Source organism: Rhamphochromis longiceps, linkage group LG23, assembly GCF_057381845.1.
Source record: "Rhamphochromis longiceps isolate RC_006_pf linkage group LG23, R_longiceps_female_GT1.1, whole genome shotgun sequence".
Taxonomy (NCBI): domain Eukaryota; kingdom Metazoa; phylum Chordata; class Actinopteri; order Cichliformes; family Cichlidae; genus Rhamphochromis; species Rhamphochromis longiceps.
In genome coordinates, this window is record NC_140578.1 from 19,254,201 (window position 1) to 19,262,109 (window position 7,909).

At 37.9% G+C, this 7,909-nt stretch overlaps 1 pseudogene; it reads left to right on the forward strand.

Annotated features, from left to right (window-relative positions):
- Nucleotides 1–401: 401 nt before the first annotated feature.
- On the forward strand, nt 402–6,569 carry LOC146641754 (uncharacterized; annotated as a pseudogene).
- Nucleotides 6,570–7,909: the final 1,340 nt, after the last annotated feature.

The following is a 7,909-nucleotide window of genomic DNA, read 5'->3' on the forward strand; positions in this document are numbered from 1 at the left end:
GTTAGAGACACAAGACGGAGCCACTTTTTCAGCTCAGACATGTTAAAGTAAGGATGCTATTTGGTTATGCTTTTGATTTGTTTCAACAATTTGAATCCTGTTTTTTTATTTCTACTGCAACATTTACTACTAGTACTACATGATCATGAGTCAGTACATTCTCTGCTCCTCTGTACTTTAAAGACATCACTGTCGTCTAAGTTTAACGGTCAACCTTCCTTTAGAGTTACTGTATAAAATTTCTGATGCAGATTTCTGGCTGAAGGTGAACAAGTTTCACTTCCTGTAGAGTTACTTGGTATTAGTGGTTTGTGAGCAACAGCACCTGAAGTAGGAAGTGTAGAGGAGTTCTCTATCAGAGTCCATCAGAGCTGCTTTCAGACGACTCCGTCTTGTTGTGGATGCTGAAGCTGATCATGGTTCTCCTGTGGATGATCCTGTTGGTGCTTCTGCTCTGTGCACAGGCCGAGAACGTGACCGAGGTCAGAGGAGAGCTGGGGACCAATGTCACTCTAACCTGCTCCAATCAGACATCAGACCCATACTGGTACATGAAGATCTACAGTCAGTTCAGAGCAGGTATCGGCCGCAGTTTTTCTTCAGCAGACTCTACCTACTACTCTCCTGGTTTTGAAACCAAATTCTCAATCCTGGGAAGCAAACTTGTGATTAAAAACGTGACAGCAGAGGACTGCAGGCTTTACTTCTGTGGCATCAAGAGAGGAGGCAGCATTCAGTTTGTGGAGAGTTTCCACGTCATCTCAGGTAAGTAGAAGGTTTTTTACTTTAATGCTGAAAACTACAGAAACATGGCCCCTCACAGCCATCATACCACCTTAAATAAATGAATGTTAAAAATGTTCTTAGTTATTTTATCTGTGAATCCTGAGTGAGGCCTCAGGGTGCTGCATGTTGTTTTTCCACTCAGTCTTGTTTGTTTGGAGGTCCCAAGTGCACTCTGGGAAAAAAGTTTGCACTAACGTATATGTATGAATGAGTCCAAAGCTAAATCTCACAAGTTCAGCTTAATCAAAGTTCTGTTTTCAGTCAAAGGAAGAAGTCGTTAAATGTTGGTGCAGATCAGGATCATTGTATTAATAACAGCTCACTGTCTGCGGCATAGGATGTGGTCTCAGAGTCCTGCTGTTAGAGGTGTTCACGTCAGGCAGTGACCTCGTGGTTAAAGGCAGCTTCTAGTTTTAGCACACTGGTGGAAACCAAAGACTACACCAAATACCTCCCTGTTCTGAGTGGACACAGTATATGTCCACTGGTTCCACCTCATTGTCGTGTTTCTGGATATGAACACTTATCTGCAACATCTTTTCTTCCACCAGTGACCCGTTGGCAGGGTGTCCCTGTCATGCTCATGCTGTATTTAGTAAAAATAATAGCTTATGAAGTCTTGAGACTCAAACTGAAAACATCATGTAGTTTCTTTAAAAAGTGTCCTCTTTGTGTGTTCCTAGTTAGATTCTGTGCGTCACTTCGTTTTTTTTTATTCGTTCCTTGCCTTTGTTATATTTTTTTAAACAATGATTTATTTATTTTTGAACAATACAAATAGCAACAAATCAGCACAGCCAAATACAAACAAGAAGAAGAGAAAGAAAAAAAACAAATACAGGTATATGAGTTACAAATGTACATCTCTGAGTCAAAATATGTCGAGTGCTCCACATTTAAAGTCAACGGAAAGAAAGAAAAGGAAAAAAAAGGGAATACAGACATTAATTATTATGTTTAAAAACAAAATGTGATCTCCCTTTATGTATTAGCACAGTAAGGTCATGAGGTTGGAGATCAAGCAAAGGCCGCCATATCCTACAGAATGCATCATAATTGCCCTTTATAATGGCACTAAGGCGCTCCATTGGCAACACTCTGAATGTTTCTCTGTACCATTGTGTAACAGTGGGAGGCTGTCTCTGAATCCACTGAAACAGTACACATCGCCTCGCTAAATGTAAAGGTTTACATAACAAAAGCATTTGTACAAAGACAGAGAGGCCAACTATAGATAGACCCAGAACAAACAGCACAGGGTTCAGTGGGATCATCTGGTGAAAGATTGACCGAAGCTCTATAGCAATATCATTAAAGGATGTTGCCAATGGTAATAAGTCCCCAGCCCTTGTTATGTTTACTTTGTAACCCTCCAGCTGTTTTGAGTTTTAAGTGTTGCTTTCTAGTCCTACTCTGCTGTTTCACAGGCAACTTAAATCCTTTATCATGTGAGCATGATTTTTTTTCTCATTTATTTAAATCAGCTGTAACTAAAACTATTTTCACACTCACGAGGGTCCAAAGCTTTGAAAATAAACAGACTTCAAAAGTCTAAGATGCTTAAACTGAAGGCAGCTTTTTACAGTAACTTTGTACCTTTGTGAAACTGACAGCCGTCCACACTTTGAGGCTTCAAAGAAACCAGTTTGTTAAAAAGTGTTGACGGCTGGGCCAGTTCACAACTTCATTCTCAAACTTTTCTTGAAATGTAGATCACAAACTGCTTCAACTAATCAGCCCCAAAGTCCTTAAACGTGTAAGACATGTTTCTTCAAACACTCTTTAACCTATTTCTCAACCTGTGTCCATTTTCTTCTTTCAGATCCAAGAGCTGAACATAAGAGCAAAAACCAGCAGAGTGATCATGCCGTCTCTATCTCTCTGAGCTTGAATGCTGCACTTGTTTTTGTGGTAATCTGTGAGTCTGTCCTTTTTTCACATTGTGGTTTGCTGTTTTATTAATATCAGCACACCTCCGCAGTGTGCAGCATCGTGGTGCATTTAGAGGTGCATAGATGTAACCATCAGATCACGTTTCTGCCCTGAGAAAGCACGATATTGCTTTCCACTTTTATGCTGATGACAGATCTATGTCACTCTAAAGAAAAAAGGCACATACCGCACACAGCCATTACTTCAGTGTCTCGATGACATTAAGGCTTGGATGTCTGTTAACTTTTTAAAATTCAATAATAAAATAAAAGACCGAGGTGATGGTTTTTGGTCGCCCCACTGAGACCCCCAGAGTGTATTTAGATTCTTTGGCTCAGTATGTTAAGCCAACTGCTACAAACCTGGGGGTCAAAGTGCACTGTGAGCTGAAGTTTGATAATCAAATTAAGGCAGTGGTAAAATCTGGCTTCTTTCAGCTCAGGCAGCTGGCAAAAATAAAGCCAATTCTTTCACGGCAGCACTTTGAGACAGTGATCCACGCCTTTGTTAGCACTCGGCTGGATTACTGTAATGCACTTTATATTGGGGTCAGCGCATCATATATTAGTCATCTACAGATGGTGCAAAATGCTGCAGCTCGTCTTTTAACTGGCACTCGAAAGTTTTAGCACATTTCCCCTATTTTAGCTTCACTTCACTGGCTGCCCATTTCTCTTAGGATTCATTTTAAAATTCTTTTATTTGCTTTTAAAGCTCTCCATGGCCTAGCCCCATCTTATCTCTCTGATGGTGCAGCCTTATACACCCACCCGCTCTCTCAGGTCAGCGGATCAGCTGCTCCTGAATGTACCCAGGACTGGGCGTAAAAGATCGTGCTTTTGCTGTAGCAGCTCCAAAACTGTGGAACGATCTTCCTTTAGAGATGAGACAGGCCACTTCCCCATCTGTTTTTAAGTCACTCCTGAAAACCCACCTCTTTACCCTGGCCTTTGACACCACGTGAGATGTTGGTTTTTATTTTAAGTTTTTAGTTGTTTTTAGTTGATTCTATGCTGTTTTATCTTGTTTTCTTTTTTAATATAGGGCTGTTTAAATTTTTATGTATTATGTGTATTTATTTATTTATTTTTGCTCTTTTCTGTTGTTCTATTGTTTTTTAACTTATTTTCTGTACAGCACTTTGGTCCTGTGCTGGGTATTTAAAAGTGCTCTCTAAAAAAATTGGTTTGGTTTCAGAGTAGTTACAAAACTATTTTGGAGGTAAAGTCAAAAATCTGCAAAACTTTAAGCTAGATTATTTTTCTCATCACTCACAGTCAGTGGTGTCTGCATGCAGGTGTCTACAATATGTTTCATATTAGAACTAAATTAGTAAGAAAAAATGAAATAAATATTTCACAAATGCAGGTCTGAAAATTAGTACACTGAAAAAAGAGAATAATTGATCCAACTGATTAGTTAATGTTCAGTTGGTAACAAGTAATTAAATTAGGTTTATACCTAATTTAATTAAGTTTGACTTAAATTTTTTAAGTCAAACAATCTTACTCAAATCGTTCAGCTTCTTTCAAATAAAGAATTCAAATCTCTCTGACTCAGTTTTAAAAGTCAAACTTTTAAGTTGTTCCAAATCAAAAAACTGAATTATCCAAATGTACATTATCGCCCAGGTTATACTAAAAAATAAAAACTTTACGAAATTACTAACTATACTAAAATAACCCATTTGAATCTAAATAATCTCAAATGTGTGTGCTAAATCACTTTAGTAATAGTAATATCACTTTCTCACCTAGTTGTATGCATGTGCACTAGAAATGGGCCTTATGCTCTATCACACATATATGCGCACGCAGTGAGGCTATTGTTAGTTCATGGAATACGTTAAATAGATAGTGAGACTCCTTTTGCTTATCAGGGATGTATCTTCTTGTATATGTGTCCTTGGGTGACGGCCAAGCAGAAAACAAGGTCATAATTCTCTCTGTGAGGGAAAAGGTTTAAAGGATGGGGCTGAAGGTGTATTGTTAAAATTTCCACAACAGTACTCATAAATACTTAGTTTCTGTCAGAAACCTGCTACAGTGTAGAATCAGGAAGTATTCCTGATATGACAAAAAAAGAAAAAAAATTTTTTTCATGCATATGGCATAATGACATACAACTTTTTCTTAAACACAAAGAATGCAAAACCTATTGCATCCCAGGTTGTTATGCAGACTGGATGTTTGGGGTCTATCTTGTTTTACACTGTGAAAAATGTATTTTTGTCACAGCTGCCTTCTGAGTAGCCATTACATTAGCTTGTCTCCCTGTCAGAGATCTAACGTCGAATTAGAGTCAGATTTTGAGTTAAAAGAGCTTTCAAAGAAAGGCGTCTGGAATTCTTAAAGTTGCTTGAAGACGTTTCACCTGAAAACGGGTGTGGGTCCCAATCAGCCAGAGTTTTGGGTGAGCTCATTGTGAAACCTGACTGAAAACGGGATTATAGATGGCAGACACTGTCAAAATAAACCTTCAGTCTTAATCATGGACAGAATGAATGTTAAAACATGTTGAGACTTGAACAACACCCAAACGGCGCAGCTAGCAAGACTAGCAAATGTGTAAGAGCAAATAAGTGATGTTACTACTAGCTAAAACACAGACAGTGAATAAATGTTACAAATATGAAGAAATGTATGACTTATTTGAAGAAAAAGTATTGTTTAATTTCTTAATATTGTTTATTAAATGTTAGCTTATCATGGCTAGCATAATTCACTTGCTTAAACTCATTCTGAATATTCAAGCAGGACATTAAATAAAATAAAACTATGGGGTTTAATCATTCTTACCAAAATAAACAATCGGAACATCAGATGTTCATATTCAAAGTGAAAATTTTAACTGTACAAGTTTCACTTTTGCATGTAGTTCTTGTCTTTTATTTTGAGTGTGAGATATAAGTTCATGTCCTTTTAGAGTTTCACCTTCAAAGCTGTGTTGCAGCTGGTGTTGCTTGTGTGGAAAGAGATCAGTGTTGCTCATACTTGTTTCTGATCAGAGTTTAGTTCAGACCTTCCAGTCACAGTTTAAAAACAACTTCCTCTCTTTGTGTTCTGCCAGCTGTCAAGCTTGCTTTGAACCAACCTCTTATTTTTATAATAGATGTCAACTCATCTTGTAACCCTCTCCTTCCAGCAGCGCTTCTTACTATGTGGATTCAGGCTTCTGTAGTTTATATTCATCCAGCTTATAAAACATTTAGTGCAGGTTCATACTGTAACTTTTACACATAAGCTGCAAGTATGTGAGGTAGTTTTATAGTTGTACATTTGTGGAAATAAGTATTTTTAAAGTTGGCCCACAACATTCTTTATGTTACTCACATATTACCAAAGTACGTAGATGTAATCCATGGGGGCTGAAAGCCGACGCTGTACAGACAGTACAGCACAAACGTACTGCTCACTGCCCCAGCAGGCTTCAGCAGTGCTTCTGTTGTCCAGGTGTTGTCCCAGATGTTGGAAGATTTCTCTGCACAGCGGAGAAATGTGTTGTATGTGATGAGTGCTGATGTGAGTGTGAAGGTGAAGTGACTCCTCTGACGGTCTGTTGGCAGGTCTGAGTTGTGTATCACTGTCTCTGAAGAGGAGAATCAGCAAGTATCAGGCAAACCTCCCTCCAGCTGGGACCAGTGAGAGGCTGGAGGCTCCACAGGTAACTCAAAGTGTACAAGTGACCCTGCAGCTCATGCTCATTGTTCTCCTTCAGTGCTACTTTGTTCTGTACTCAGTGCTGCTGTTGTGTTTCAGTACGAGGAGATCAAGCTCCCCTGTCGATCTGCTCCTGCTGAGAGTGTTTACTCTCAGGTTCAGCTTCTTCCCTTCACATTGCCTCAAAGCTGATGGACACACCTGGACAGGTGGATGATACCTGGTGGATTCAGATTTTGTGGACAGAGGTCAGTCTGATGACTGAGATCTTGCTGCTCCTCTGCTCATTGGAGGATTTCTTTCTTCATGTCAACTGTTAGCTTCTTGGACAACAGGACATCAAGAAAATGCTGTAAGACCATTTGAGTCAGATTCAAATGAATGTGACCTTTAAGGTTAAACCAGTTTATCCTGCTTTAAGGTGTTTTAGGATTTAAGGTAGATAAGCGTCAAGTCAAAGCTTCTGTGAAAACCTGTAAAAAAACAGTCCAACATTTCATATTTATTTGAATCCTCTGTCTGTATTCTTTATCAGTTTTAGTTACCAGTGATTCCTGAGATTAGGGACAAAACAGGTTTTAATTTTCTAAAATATATTTTTTGATTTTTCAAAAACATATTTACATATAATTGTTAAGTTTTGGCTGTCTCACCATGTTTTGGTACAATCTCCCTTTTTAATAATTTATGTTTTTGCAGAAGTACAAGGTTTTTGTCAACACCGTCAGACACAAAGAAATGCAAAAATATATATTTTAAATTAAGTTGTTTCAGCTCTTTAAACTATTAGCAGCTTCTCTATTCTATTGTTTATGCACATATGTTTTCAAAGTAATTATACCACATTTAAAAGTTAGATTGTTTTGGCTTTTTATTATTAGAGTTACAGTCATACATATTTTCAGAAGCTTGTATTTAATCTGTATAAGAAACAGTCATATTAAGCAGCATGGAAATTACACATTTATTGAGAAAATTACGTATTTTTATTGGAAGATTATGAGGGAGGAAACTATATGGTTCTCCAAAAGAGAAAAATAAACAAAAACTCCATATTATGGAGTTGACAACGTGCTGACGGTGGTGACACAAATCTGATGGTGTTGACACACTAGTAGAAAACAAGATATTATTTCTTTCAAAATGACAATTAAACCTTAACAACCTTTGTAATATCACAAGACACGTCATAACAATTCTGTTTTTGCACATGTCAAGTTCTACAATAGTTCAGCAGCAAGTAGCTGTCTACTACTCCTTGATTCCTAAAGTTCTCTGTGGTTGTGTGTTTAGACCTTGCTGGACTTTCTCTCCTTTTGTCTCTCTGTGCTTGTTTCCAAAACCTTCTCTTCTGACTTTTTTCTCTTGCTTTCAGATCACTGGTGTTCCTCTTTGCTATTCTAGCCTGAAATGTACCATTTTGTAATTACTATAATTTTTCTGAACCTTATGCTTTTTCACAGATTAAGGATGAATATTCACAACACAATTATGCATAAGCAATAGAGATGCTATCCGGCCATTAAGTTTGA